Here is a 13,668-nt window from a genome sequence, read left to right on the forward strand (position 1 = left end):
TTGAGTTTGATATCCTCTGTAGAGGGTATGACTATACCACTGACCCCCAAAAGCTGAAATTGTTCTCTTTTACTCTGAAAGGGGCAACTTTGAGATGATTTATGGGTATAGGTGGGAGAACCATCAATTCTTGGGACAAAATGAAAACCTCCTGCCTTAAAAGATACCAGGACTTTTGGAAAACTAGGGAATTAAAAGATGTGATTTTAAGATAATTGCAGAAGATAATGAAACACTAGAAGAATATGTAGAATGATTTAATTATAATTTGCAGAGGTCTCCACACTTCCCTACCAAAATAATTCCTAAGAGCTATCTTGATTAAAGGAATGAAATAGGAATGGGTAGAAACTCTAAAATTAATGGGAAAATGAAATATTTCTAAGGAATATTATGATGAAATTATTCGTTTGTGTATCAGGTGTTGGCGGGAAAGCACACGTACTGGAGAAGCTAGCCGAGATCCAATGAGCAGAGGAAGAAAACCACATAGTGGAGGTGTACCATAGATGGAGATTGGAAACCTCCTGTAAGATTTTAAGATGGACATCTTGGGCACTCTTACAACACAGTTGAACGTCCTATAGGCTAAACAAAAATAGGCTTTAGCAGAACAAAATTTGGCCATCTTCTTCCCACGTTGTCGAAAGAAGCACAACCAATGGGAATGACCATTAGACATGGTTCAGATGTGCATCATCTATAATAAAGATCACTATATTGAAAATTTTCCATCATTACCTAGGCTGTAAGAAGTATTCAAAGAAGCAAAGGAAGAAACAAAATCAGTATATTTGATGAACCAATGTCGACAATGGCAAGCTAAACCTATAGTTATGTCATAAGACACATCCCAATTCTTTCCTTCCTCGCAGTTTAATCAACAACAGAACCTTGGGGAAGCATGGAAAGGCCAATCACCCTACCCAAATTGGTAAATCCTACTATTCCCTATGACATCTTGGCCAGCACAATCTTTTCCAGGAAATGGCTGGCCGAATTCTCCTTTTACTCCTATTTGACAAGGAAATCCCTATCAATCCTAGTGGCCTGCCTCCACCTCTCAAAATCCAAATTGGTCTGAAAACTGCCAGTGACCTCTGGGGATATCTAATATACCTATGGGGACAGACCCTCAGCCTCAACCCACATTGTCAGCTCCTTATACATTACAACAAAATTCTCAACCTCCTTTGTGGCCACAGTTACCAGCTCAGGTAAACCCGAATCTTAATAATAGACCAGTCCAGTTGGTACATATTATTGAACCCAAAGTATGAGATTTCGCAGAAAGAATGAAATGAGCTTAGATTGAGGCCAAGACATGTCACTACCCCTAAGGAAAATAGGGACCAACCTTCAATTGAAAATGTAACTCCACCTGTACATATTCCATAACCTGTACATGTTCCACCACTTGTAAATAATACCGAATCAAAGCAAGGGGAAGAAATAGATCATCATGATGACCCTAAAAAACTTATAGTCACTTCTCCTCCGTTCCCCAAAAGGATAACAATACCTAAACTGATTGCCTATCCTGATTTTGACCTTATAGGGGAAAAAAAATTGTGTATTAAGATTCCTCTCCTTGAGGCTATTCAAGACATTCCCATCTATGCCAAAACAATCAAAGAATTATGTGTAAGGAAGCTTGTGAGGAAGGTAAAAACCTCACCCACTATCCATGTTATAGGAACCTTATTCAATCTACTCTTGGGAGAGGAAACTCCAATAAAGTACGAAGATCCTAGAAACCCCATAGTAATAGTTTAGATATATGGCCACTATTTTCCAAATACACTAGTTGACCTAGGAACTGCCATTAACATATTAACAATAGAAACTTGTCAAGCACTTCGTATTATGGCCTTAGAACCAACCACCACTTTATTAGAACTTGCTAATCGATCGGTGGTGATACCAATAGGGACCTTATAAGATATCACAGTTTCTGTTGACTCATGGGAATATCCAGTAGATTTCTTGGTTATAAACCCAAGGAGTAGGTTGGATGTGCATCCTTTGATTCTAGGTTGACCTTGGCTAGCAACAGTCGATGCATATATTGGCTACCGAGAAGGCAACATGACTATTACAAAGGGAGATGATGTAAAAATTCTGGTGCTATATCCTCCTGCCAGGCCAAGATTTCCCATTGTAAAAATATGTAAGCAGCCACTAGCATACCTGGAAGAGAGCATCTATTCACCACTCGTAGTAGCAGAAGCATTGGAATTTAAAGATCAGACTGAAGATGATGTTAACAATAATTTTATAAATCAGCGAGCTAATGTGAGTAATATACAGTGTCTAATGTTGAAAGCAATCCTTGATAACGAAGCCATGGAAGATCCCCTGAAGGATATAGACGACCAGCATATTCAGACTACTATTGTTCATAACAGCAAACTAGTTGAGATCAAACCAGGAAAATTTCTAAATATTAATGTTGATCTTGATAGCAAACAATAGAAAATGCTTATCCAGGTATTGTAGAAAAATAAAGGGGCTTTTGCCTGGGATTATCCTGATATGAAAGGGATAGACCCACAGCTATGTACACACCATGTTTATACATATAAGGATGTGCAACACATCTGGCAGCCTCAATGGAGGTTGGACCCACACCCGAAGGATATCGTTAAAGAGGAATTGCAAAAGCTATTGGATGTAAACATTATTTATCCTATCTTGGATAGTAAATGGGTCTCTCCATTGGTGGTCGTCCCTAAGAAAAATGGGAAGTGGCATATTTGTGTAGATTATCGAGAGCTAAACAAGGAAACACAGAAAGATCATTTCCCCCTCCCATTCATTGATCAGGTCCTCGATACATTGGCAGGGAAACAATTCTTCTCCTTTTTAGACGGCTTCAGTGGTTATAATCAAATTCAGATTTCCCCTGAAGACAAGGACAAAACAATCTTCACCTGTCCCTGGGGCACATTCACATATAGGGTATTACCATTTGGCTTATGCAATGCCCCAACCACGTTTCAGAGAGCTATACTAAGCATCTTTGCTGATCTAATAAATGAAGGACTGGAGGTATATATGGATGACTTTACTCCATATGGGGATGATTTTGATCAAGCATTGCAAATGCTAGAAAAGGTCTTAGAATGATGCATTGCTACCAGGTTATGTTTAAGCAATGTCAATTGTCACATGATGATGATCAAGGGCGTGATCCTGGGACATTACATCTCTGTAGTAGGAATACAGGTAGATCCAGAAAAAATACAGGTAATTATTTTACTACCTACACCTGCACCCTAACGGAGGTACGTAGTTTCCTAGGATATGCAGGTTATTATCGTAGGTTTATCAAGATTTTTTCACATATTACAGCACCCTTATACGCTCTACCTGGAAATGTTGATTTCAGTTGATCTGACAAGAGTGACATAGATTATGCAGGCTTAAAGAAACTAGTCTCAACAACACCAGTATTATGTGGACAAAACTAGGAGTTGCCTTTCCACATCTCCATGGACGCATCAGATGTAGCTATAGGCATTGTCATTGGCGAGGAGGAGGAAAAGAAACCTTATGCTATATATTATATTAGAAAAAATCTCACTCCTGTAGAACTCAATTACACAGTGACAGAAAAAGAATTCTTAGCTGTTATTTATGCAATAAAAAATTTAGAAACTATATAACTGGCTACCAACTCTTTCTTTACACTGATCACTCTGCCATTCGGTGTCTAGCTAATAAACCAATCACAAATGATCAAGTAATAGGTGGTTATTGCTTTTGCAGGAGTTCGACATTATTATCAAAGATCGTCCAAGAAAGGAAAATCTGGTTGCTAATTTTCTATCTCGAATCCCAAAGGTTAATGATCCACTGGTGATAGATGACCAATTCCCATATGAACACCTGTTTGTCGTGGAATTTAAGATTCCATGGTACGCAGATGTGGAAAATTATCTGGCAATAGGGAAGCTACTTAAACATTTAATGATAACATAAAGAAAACTGATTTTTTAGCGCAGTGCTCGGTTCTCTTGGATAGGCAGATGTTTATAGTGAAAGCACCCTAGGGCTTTGGGTTAGAACCCCAACAGAGTAGAAGCAAACTACAACAATAGATACTCAAACAGCTCAGGAAAGATGCTTATATTATCAAACTACATAAGAGTGACCGTACCTGGATTTCCTTTGTTCAAGTAGGTCTCGTAGGGTTCAGACCCTTTGCAACTCCTGATGTTCTTAAAACCTAAAAATCACTCAATTTGAACATACATAGCAGTATAAAAGTAAAGCATATTCACGAAATTGACTTTATATCACATAAACAAATGATTGATCATACATCAAAATGACATTCATATATGAATTAAAACATAATTTGATGCATAGACATAGTTAATTTTGGAAACAAGACAACATTTCTTTTATTGCAATAATCTATAAGTAACATGGAGAGAATTCACCTCAGTCTTTCTTTGCCTCCAAGCAGAACTGTCCTCCGAATTCTTCCTATCCCAGCCTTCAAAAATCTTCTTCCATCACCAACACCATCATATCTCAAGCAAAAGGAAGGATATCTATAATCAAGGAAACAAGGGTTTACTGAAGCTTGGGGAAGTGCATGAGGCACAGGGATTAATTAGACTCAGTCAGGGATAATCTCAGTATAATAACTCTATCTCTTCTCCCCTCCTTAAGGCCTTCCCATAGAGGTCTATTTATACCTTTCCCAATTAGTTTTTTAGTTGGGAAACAGTTGGCCATGGGCAATAGAAGGTAATTAACAGGTAAAACCTGTGAACTCCACCCAAAATGAAGGAAATTTAATTTTTCAAGTGTTTTAATACATATACGTGGGTTGGGTATTGATTGACCCACATGTACACGCTTTTAGCTCAGTGCAAAGTAGCATACAGAGAATAAAACACTGTTTTTTATATATTTGGACCAAGTCTAGAAGGAAGGGATTCCCTAGGCCATAAACAAAGCATCATAAATACCGAGAGTGTTAAATGGTGCTATAACATATGCGCCCTGATATATGAGGTCATAAGGAGTACATGATGGCCAAAATGTATTAAGTGTATGGAAAGAATCATGCCAAGACTGAGAAGGACTTCACCAGATTTCAGCCTGCCAAGCCATCAAAAGAGATCACAAAGAAACTACTATCTGAGGTGGGCATACCCATGTTCAAAGAAAGTAAAGCATGTCCACATATCAAGTAAAAAAAGATCCAATATGTATACTAGTATAAAGGAACTGAAAGTACATAATGGATCATCTGATCATGATTGAAAAAGTACATGTCTAAATATCACACATAAGAAGACGATCAATGATGCTGAAGGATGAAGCTGATCACTGATGTCAAAAACTGATCCCATTAGTACCAAATGAACATGATGGAATAAAATGATACTACATTGCAACTTGGATGCTAGCATATAAGATGTCGCTGCTAAGAACTACAACATATAAGGTGGATGGTGTCAACTAGCAGCAACATGAGCTACTGACAAGTGAACCAAAACATGTTGATGCAACGTGAGGTCTTCATCAACCGCCCCGGTACATTTCTACATAATGGGAATGAATGATTTGAGGTCGACCATGTGAGAAATCATTTGATAACCAGCCATTGATGTATAATGTTAACAAATGTGAGACTACTCACTGATAATGATAATGAGAGTCAAGGTACCCAGTACAATCTAACAAGTGCGAATGAATGAGCTGAAGTACAACACTTGAAAGAATCTATCAATCAGGAGACAATGATGGCTTCCCACTATCAATAGAAAAGGAATCTACCACTGATGACTACAAACCCCAAGGTACTGCCAAATGGACTCTAGATCTTTTTCCTAGATAAAATGAGTTGTATTCGATAGGAAAAGATCCGCTAGAAGGAAGACATTAAAGCATCCTTCATCAATCTAGTGTGAGTGTAACCTGTAGGCCAATAATGTGGAAGGAATCGGATGAAAAAGATGTAGTAACCCAACTGAATCACGTTTCTAATGTACACAAGATGTGGCTAGCGCACGATAGAAACCCTTTGAACCAACCAATAATGAAAGCTGACATAGAGGCGAGGAATCCACCAATAGGGTCAAATGGAAACCAAGGCATTGCACGAATCCTAATGTGTGATAATGAAAGATGATGTTGAACACAAGGGAAAACACTCAGTCAAAGACCCATGATACTGATCAATGTTGAGCACAAGGTGACCTATCAACAATGAAAATAGGGCCAACATGTGGCTCTAGATCTGCCCTCAAAGCAATTTGTCGTAGTCGATAAGGACAAGACCCGCTACCAAGAAATCAATGGAGACCTTCTCAAATTGGCATGAGCAAAGGATCGATATAACTGATGAGATGACAAACATGACACTGAAAACCAGGGATGGCTGACTGAAAAATAGGTCAAGAGACATCGCAAAGAGGCCTGTTAGCGCTCAAATTTGGCCTTAGGCTGAGGAAGGCAAAATCCAAGGCAACATCAAACCACTTAGCCTCGTAGCTAGCCCTACGAGGACAGGAGAGGGCTCTCTCCGGGTCTATCTCGGCAAAAGGTCTTCAAAGGGCTGAGATGACCGATATGAATACTGATTTTAGGCTAGTAAATTGATAAAAAGGGGTTTTTAATAAATGATGGGGTTTTTCTGGGCTGCATGGGGCAAAGAAACATCTTGAACAGAGAAATATAATCAACAACACAGATTATCTCCTGAGGCAAGGTAGGCAAGAAAGTTTAACATCAAATTGAGATTAAATGGAATGGCAAGACTGTTGAGGAGCTGACAAGGGCATAGAGGATGAATCCTTGTCAAACAGAAGAAAACATTAAATATGAACAAACTTAAAGGCAAAGCATATAAATTATGAATTCTACCTTAACACTTCATTTGTTCAAATGGAAACGATCATGAAATGACATGAACACATAACAGGCTACATATGAAACAAAAGAGGAAATAGATGTTAAATTTCATACCACAGGAATCTCAGGGGTCAGAGCTGCATTTTTTAATTAAAATCTCTATAGAAATCTGTACAATGAAAGCTCTGTTCTCTCTCCTCCACCAGTGCTCAGAACTCTCTCTCCTCTCTCACCTTTTACAAATGATTTTTTAATACATTAAATAAACTATTCTAAGAGAAAACAGATCGACCCAAAAACAGGGGCGCTGTTTCAACTAAAGCCATGAAAATAGAAAAGAATCCTCCATCTGCTCTTAAAGATAGAAAAGCCTTCCTTATTTCCAGCGTGAAGATGGAAATTGGCAATCGAACCTTTGAATGCCACTTTGCAACTGCTCTCAAATTTCTGGAGATACGCTTTGCCACTTTACGGAAATTACTAAAATATGGGTCAAACTGCCACATATGCTCTTTTAGATGAATCGAATGCCCACACATTGCAATGATTGCCACGTTACATTTTCCATGTGCTAAATTCATCTGATACCTTTACGATGCCACGTTACTGATATCTTTAATTCATCTGCAGAAGGTTCTATCATAAAACAACGACTTATATATAAACAACTTAATGCGGCCATCAACTATCTGATGCGAATAGACCATTTTCCTGATGTTTTGACATAACTGGCCCTTTCGTAGATTTAAAATATGATGTAATATTGAGTTGCTTTCCAGTGGAGGTCGCTTTCCTCTTCTTTCCTTTGGATACTGACTTGTTCCTTCCCTTTACAGTCTTTTCATGCTGAAATTTATCCACCAGCTCAGGACATGCAGACCTAAGAAGCTTGATGTCTTCATCTGTAGTTATGAATAGAGATCCTTCAAGTGCCTCAACCTCCATTGCACTGTCATCTTCATCTAATTCACCATGAGTTTTCTGAACCTCAGAGACCTTTTTCTTCTGCTGCTGGAATGCTTTAGCCTTCAAGCCTAACCAGTCATCATCACTGGACTCTGAATTTACATATTTCCATTTCAGCACATAAAAGGATTGGGAGTAACGGAATTTAACACGTTCAATGGAATGTGGAGTGTATCTATTATACAAAGTCCAGTTTTTTCTTGTGCATTCGACCCTGCCTTACTTGCCGCCATATCCCTCAGAAGCAACATAGAGCATAGAGGGAGGATTTTTTTATTTTTTTTGGCGTGTGTATGATCGACGCCAGTACAAATGATGTTCTAAGAAGTTTTCAAGAAGTTCCATTTGAGGGGCTTTCCAAGAACAAAATTCACAAACTTTTGTTGATCAGGAAGGCCTGTGGTTTCTTGACCAAGAAATATATCAACAATTTCTTCATTTGGAAATCCATCAGTGGCACGAATTTTAGAAAAAAAAATTGTTTGCCAGTCCAGGGATTTCTTATGTTCCTTTCTCTTCTTCTCCTGCAGACAGCCTGAACATTCACACTTGAATCCTTGAGATTTTTCTACACACCTTTCTTCATTGTAAAGGGTCTTGCAAGCCTCACAACCAAGCCTCCTATGATCTCCTTTCTTCCCCAAGTGCCCACAATGAGAACAATGGTGCTCTCTTTTAGTGTGCATGTCACCAGGAAGTTCTGGTTCAACACAGTTCAATACTGATGTATCCATCTTTGAAGGTGATGATGCATTCCCCTTGCCTAAATCACAAAGCTTGTTCAGAATCTCATCCACCTTGAATAAGCGGACTATTCCTGGAACACTGCGTGCATTATAGTCACAACCTACCAATAATGCCAGGGCTATTAGATGCTTCCTCGTCAAACCAAGAATCCTATCAATATCAGATGCCCTATAGCATTCTATAATGGGCTCTTTACAATCTGATTGGAGACACTTTATTATGCATTTAGCTCCATGAAGAAATGCATCACTATCAACTGTAATACAAGCATCCACCCAGCCTTCTCTATTTATCTATGCACAAAGTGCTTCGGCCTCACCCTTTGCTCTTAAAACTGGCATTCCCATAAGTTCTAACAACTCCACACATTCTTCAATACTTCAATTGAAGACAGAATTGCATTCTAATTTGATACATTCAGCTTTTTCAGATGACAAGAAAGCAATCCCTGTCATTCTACTAAAGCGGACCATGTGTGCTAGTGACTTTAAAGCTGGAGGATCCTCGTGATCTCATTCCTTTGTAATTGGTCCAATTTGTAGTATATGTGTGCCTGTTGGATGTTTTTAACTCTAAGTCTGGATAAAATCTGCGAGAAATAACTACAAAGGTATGCGTTGTTAGGACCTTTATTGTCCTTGTGACTCTTATCAGGCTTTTCTAGCTCAATCGAACCAAACATGGATCTATTCTCATTAATTGGTGGCTCTGGAACTGGTGTTCCATCGTGGCTCCCCAATGAACCCTTTTTGGTCCCCAAAAGTGCAACCAAAACCCGTACAAGGTGTGGCACAGATGATGGGTCATAAATTACATCTGCTCCCAATATTACTTCTGCACCACAGTTTTGAATTTCATCTGATTTGTTTCTAATTTAAACTTCATATTGGATAAACTAGACAAGTCTCCATCACTCAGTATGACCTTAGAAGCTTTAACATTAGCGAGACATATGCCAACTAAACCAACACCGGATCCCACCTCAAAACAAGATTTATTAGAAAAAAGTTGTGGATGAGAGAACGAAAACTCAAATAGGAACAAACTTGCTGGCCAAATACAACAGCCTGTGCCTCCTTCGAGCATGTTAAGAGATGACCTCAGAGTCACAGTCATAGTTACCAGTTCTCCGATCTGTTGATTCTCATGCCAAGCTAAATGGAAATGATTACTAGATGGAAACATGAACAGTATAGTTCTGTAGTATTTCCCTGTGTTTTGAGATAAATCAGAATACTTGCAGTAAGTCAAATATTGTGTATACTTCTCATACAGGACTTCCAACACATTATTACAAACTCTGTTTTCTAATTCCCTTTTTTTAAATTTGCTGATTTTGAATGAGGGCTTTTCCTTTCTGTGTTTGCAGGGATAACTAATATTGAACTTTGGCAAGGAGAACTAGCCTCTTCAACTTGGTGAATTCGACTGCGCGAGCTGACCAGATGGAGTCTAACATCGGCTCCAATTGGGATGGCAGCTGCCGCTTCGTGGAGGTGCCAAGAACCGCAGAACTTTGGGAGAGCAGACAGTGCCTCCATCCATTTGGCAATGGAGTCCATTATTTCAACAAATCAACACAACTGAAGACTCAACTTATTAACTGGAAAATGACTGAATTGATTGAAAGACTAATTCGGCAAACTTCAAACTAAACTATAATGAAACTGGAACAAAATGATGCCTTTTGGCTACTTATTTATTTACAAAATCTACCCTACTTTGTTGTAAAAACACTAGCTCAGGTAATACTGAAGTGCCAGATCAACCATTCAAGTAAACCTGAGAATGATGCCGCTTGAGAATGCTTCCACCAGGACACAGATGTAATTGCTGGCAGCCCTTCATGCACGTAATGAGCCTGGTCATGTACAAGATAGCCTGATCTATCAATCAAAATGAAAAACGTGTCCATGTATGTTGCCATTGGATCGCGGAAGCCGGACTCTGTTGGCTACCCCAACTCTGCAATACATACCTCCAGCTGCACACTGTCAATGCAAACATCTGTAGGCAAGTCTGTTATTTCTTGTTTCAATTTCCAAGAACTTTTTAGGGTCTTGGAAATCATATGACTGGATTTGCTCATCTAAACATTGAATCTCCTTTTCGATTCTTTCAACAACTAACTCACAAAATCTAGTTTTAGTTTCAAAAGGGAACTTTGGAGATTTCAACCAATGAAGCAAGGCACTGAAAAAATCTTCATCAATTTCAGAATATGCTAACTCATTTCTTACTTCTTCTCGCCATGCAGGGTTTGCCACATACCCCACCATCGCATGAGTGAATCAACAAGCACTGGAATGTCTGGATCGAATTGGAGTCGCCAGGTGAATGGTTCAGCCTGCATATGTGTCTGACTGTTGTCCACCATCAGCATTAGATATGCAATTTGATTTCATGTACTGGGACAAGACAATCAACAAGTCGATGTTCTCCCCAGTATGGTCGCCAATATGTTAGCGCTCAAATTTGGCCTTAGGCTGAGGAAGGCAAAATCCAAGGCAACATCAAACCACTTAGCCTCGTAGCTAGCCCTACGAGGACAGGAGAGGGCTCTCTTCGGGTCTATCTCGGCAAAAGGTCTTCAAAGGGCTGAGATGACCGATATGAATACTGATTTTAGGCTATTAAATTGATAAAAAGGGGTTTTTAATAAATGATGGGGTTTTTCTGGGCTGCATGGGGCAAAGAAATAGCTTGAACAGAGAAATATAATCAACAACACAGATTATCTCCTGGGGCAAGGTAGGAAAGAAAGTTTAACATCAAATTGAGATTAAATGGAATGGCAAGACTACTGAGGAGCTGACAAGGTCATAGAGGATGAATCCTTGTCAAACAGAAGAAAACATTAAATATGAACAAACTTAAAGGCAGAGCATATAAATTATGAATTCTACCTTAACACTTCATTTATTCAAATGGAAACGATCATGAAATGACATGAACACATAATAGGCTACATATGAAACAAAAGAGGACACAGATGTTAAATTTCATACCATAGGAATCTCAGGGGTTAGAGCTGCATTTTTAATTAAAATCTCTGTCAAAATCTGTATAATGAAAGCTCTGTTCTCTCTCCTCCACCAGCGCTCAGAACTCTCTCTCCTCTCTCACCTTTTACAAATTATTTTTTAATACATTAAATAAACTATTCTAAGAGAAAACAGATCGACCCAAAAACAGGGGCGTTGTTTCAACTAAAGCCATGAAAATAGAAAAGAATCCTCCATCTGTTCTTAAAGATAGAAAAGCCTTCCATTTTTCCAGCGTGAAGACGGAAATTGGCAATCGAACCTTTGAATGCCACTTTGCAACTGCTCTCAAATTTCTGGAGATACGCTTTGCCACTTTACGGAAATTGCTAAAATATGGGTCAAACTACCACATATGCTCTTTTAGATGAATTGAATGCCCACATATTGCAACGATTGCCACGTTACATTTTCCATGTGCTAAATTCATCTGATACCTTTACGATGCCACGTTACTGATATCTTTAATTCATCTGCAGAAGGTTCTATCATAAAACAATGACTTATATATAAACAACTTAATGCGGCCATCAACTATCTAATGCGAATAGACCATTTTCCTGATGTTTTGACATAAATGGCCCTTTCGTAGATTTAAAATATGATGTAATATTGAGTTTCTTTCCAGTGGAGGTCGCTTTCGAGGTTGCTTTCCTCTTCTTTCCTTTGGATACTGACTTATTCCTTCCCTTTACAGTCTTTTCATGCTGAAATTTATCCACCATCTCAGGACATGCAGACCTAAGAAGCTTGATGTCTTCATTGTAGTTATGAATAGAGATCCTTCAAGTGCCTCAACCTCCATTGCATTGTCATCTTCATCTAATTCACCATGAGTTTTATGAACCTCATGGACCTTTTTCTTCTGCTGCTGGAATGCTTTAGCCTTCAAGCCTAACCAATCATCATCACTGAACTCTGAATTTACATATTTCCATTTCAGCACATAAAAGGATTGGGAGTAACGGAATTTAACACGTTCACTGGAATGTGGAGTGTATCTATTATACAAAGTCCAGTTTTTTTTTTCTTGTGCATTCGACCCTGCCTTACTTGCCGCCATATCCCTCAGAAGAAACATAGAGCATAGAGGGAGGATTTTTTTTTTTTTTTTTGGCGTGTGTATGATCGACGCCAGTACAAATGATGTTATAAGAAGTCTTCAAGAAGTTCCATTTGAGGGGCTTTCCAAGAACAAAATTCACAAACTTTTGCTGATCAGGAAGGCCTGTGGTTTCTTGACCAAGAAATATATCAACAATTTCTTCATTTGGAAATCCATCAGTGGCACGAATTTTAGAAAAAAAAATTGTTTGCCAGTCCAGGGATTTCTTATGTTCCTTTCTCTTCTTCTCCTGCAGACAGCCTGAACATTCACACTTGAATCCTTGAGATTTTTCTACACACCTTTCTTCATTGTATAGGGTCTTGCAAGCCTCACAACCAAGCCTCCTACGATCTCCTTTCTTCCCCAAGTGCCCACAATGAGAACAATGGTGCTCTCTTTTAGTGTGCATGTCACCAGGAAGTTCTGGTTCAAAACAGTTCAATACTGATGTATCCATCTCTGAAGGTGATGATGCATTCCCCTTGCCTAAATCACAAAGTTTGTTCAGAATCTCATCCTCCTTGAATAAGCAGACTATTCCTGGTACACTGCGTGCATTATAGTCACAACCTACCAATAATGCCAGGGCTATTGGATGCTTCGTCGTCAAACCAAGAATCATATCAATATCAGATGCCCTATAGCATTCTATAATGGGCTCTTTACAATCTGCTTGGAGACACTTTATTATGCATTTAGCTCCATGAAGAAATGCATCACTATCAACTGTAATACAAGCATCCACCCAACCTTCTCTATTTATCTGTGCACAAAGTGCTTCAGCCTCACCCTTTGCTCTTAAAACTGGCATTCCCAAAAGTTCTAACAGCTCCACACATTCTTCAATACTTCAATTGAAGACAGAATTGCGTTCCAATTTGATACATTCATCTTTTTCAGATGACAAGAAAGAAATCCCTGTCATTC

General features: G+C 38.8%; 3 pseudogenes; all 3 read right to left on the bottom strand.

Moving 5' to 3' along the window:
• Positions 1-7,557: 7,557 nt before the first annotated feature.
• On the bottom strand, positions 7,558-9,044 carry LOC149189606 (flap endonuclease GEN-like 1 pseudogene; annotated as a pseudogene).
• A 32-nt stretch (positions 9,045-9,076) lies between these two features.
• On the bottom strand, positions 9,077-10,868 carry LOC149189607 (uncharacterized; annotated as a pseudogene).
• A 1,295-nt stretch (positions 10,869-12,163) lies between these two features.
• On the bottom strand, positions 12,164-13,666 carry LOC149189608 (flap endonuclease GEN-like 1; annotated as a pseudogene).
• Between the last annotated feature and the right edge of the window lie 2 nt (positions 13,667-13,668).

This window comes from Pinus tabuliformis, chromosome 3_1 (genome assembly GCF_031772625.1).
Source record: "Pinus tabuliformis cultivar Carrire ecotype Pingquan chromosome 3_1, CPIR1, whole genome shotgun sequence".
Classification (NCBI taxonomy): Eukaryota; Viridiplantae; Streptophyta; class Pinopsida; order Pinales; family Pinaceae; genus Pinus; species Pinus tabuliformis.